The sequence below is a fragment of the Chaetura pelagica genome, unplaced genomic scaffold (genome assembly GCF_000747805.2).
Source record: "Chaetura pelagica isolate M959 unplaced genomic scaffold, ChaPel_1.0 scaffold67, whole genome shotgun sequence".
In the NCBI taxonomy this organism is placed as follows: Eukaryota; Metazoa; Chordata; class Aves; order Apodiformes; family Apodidae; genus Chaetura; species Chaetura pelagica.
In genome coordinates, this window is record NW_009954107.1 from 581,727 (window position 1) to 583,485 (window position 1,759).

Here is a 1,759-nt window from a genome sequence, read left to right on the forward strand (position 1 = left end):
TGCTGAACATTATACATCCTTGGATGAAATATATTTTCAGATAAGCAGAAATAAAATCTCCTGTGCATAATGGCAGAAATTAGAATATTCGTAGATGAACAGCATACCCATTTACATACACACACAGTGCTAACTTGGCAGCCATAACATGCTTTGCTTTAATGAATTCTGTTTCATCTCAAGGGGAAGCACAAAACCATGCAGGCTATTGGGAAGCAAGAAGCAGAAAAAAAAATTCATAGAATGCATGTAATTGTGTGAAAACAACAATTAACACTTTTACTTCAAAGGAAAAAGTAATTTGTATTTCCAGTGCAAAGCTTCATGAAAGGAACTACTTTCTTAATGCAGCCATTATCCACCACTAACATCCAATAAGTCTGGACACAATGAAAATAAAAAATATTGATCTCCCACACTAACCATATCCTGCTTAGAAAGACATTGACTTCTACCAGTTAGAATCTGGCTGGGGCCAGACAAAGCACAGAAGCAGCTGCTTGGGAGAGCTCTTGATGTGAGCAGAGATCATATCCTCTGTTGACTGTGGATGCCCCATGGTCATGCTGTAGAGACTGATAATCTGATACAAGTCTGGGAACCTTATCTGTTTTATCTGTGTGTCTATGAAACTCAGCTTACAGCACTTTCTTTCATGATCTGAGTAAACTGCAGCCTGATCTTGAACCCATGGCATTTGTCTTATTGCTTCATGGTTCTCTGTTTCACAGGTTTGACTACTTTGGTTCATCTTGCTTCAGTTTACTCTTGAAGGTGACAGTGTCTTCCATTAGAGAAGGCTGTGGTAAACAATCCACAACTTCAAGGTACCAACTAAACATTAAAAGACACTTACTTTTTTATCCCCCACCCCCAACATCTCCTGATGAACTTGAAGTTGTTACATTTCTTCTCATCATGTTTGTGTGTGTACATGCAGAAAATATGGTAAACATTCTCCCCTCATTTTTACAGTCTGTAGAATATATAATTTTTAAAAGGTCCCTAAAGATGCAGGTGGGCAGAATTACAGAACCTTTATTCACATTAATGACAGCTAAGTGGGAAAGTCCAAAAACAGGATTTTTTTTAAAATACTCTCTGACTGTCTTGTCTCCCTCATTGAATTCTCCTCTGGCAATGTACAGGAAGACGGGTAGCTTTTTCTGAAGAATCCAACAATAGAGACTGCAAATTAGACAATTCAGTTCTCAGAAACTCCTTTCAACAGTTGGCTCTGTCAAGCAAGAAGAGAGAGTATTCCTCTGGGCAGATTGCTTGGTACTCAGATTAGAATCTGACTTTATTCTCTGCTAATCTCTCATCAGGTCTGCAATTGAGCTGAATGCCACAGATAGTCAGAGATGCAAGAGAACTCAACTGAGGTTAAGAATTTTTCTTGCAAACAAGAAAAGTCAATGTCTTAAACAATAGTACAAATGGTTTAATGCTTTGAACCATATACCACGCCAGGTAGAAATTTGGTAGGTCAATACTGTCTTCTGTACTCAGTGCTTTAAAATGTTGCATTGCTAGTTAACTACTGTAGAAACAGATGATAGAAAATTGAGGTGAGTGAAGATTTTCAGCTCTGTAATTGCTACTGCGAAAACTTTGACAGAATTGGGATCTGGGAAAACTAGGGTGAAGTGATCTGTGCTATGTCTGAACAGGGAGACCCTGGAGCTTGCTGTCTGTCCAAATGCATTCTTCAATAGCATCCCAGCTGAGAACAAGCTTTCTTCCTGTTTTCTTTCCC

The 1,759-nt window shown here is 38.7% G+C and overlaps 1 protein-coding gene across 5 annotated transcripts in view; it reads right to left on the reverse strand.

Moving 5' to 3' along the window:
* Positions 1–1,759, reverse strand: part of SORBS2 (sorbin and SH3 domain containing 2) — a 79,208-nt gene that overhangs the window by 4,790 nt on the left and 72,659 nt on the right. The gene's annotated exons all lie outside the window — the stretch shown is intronic.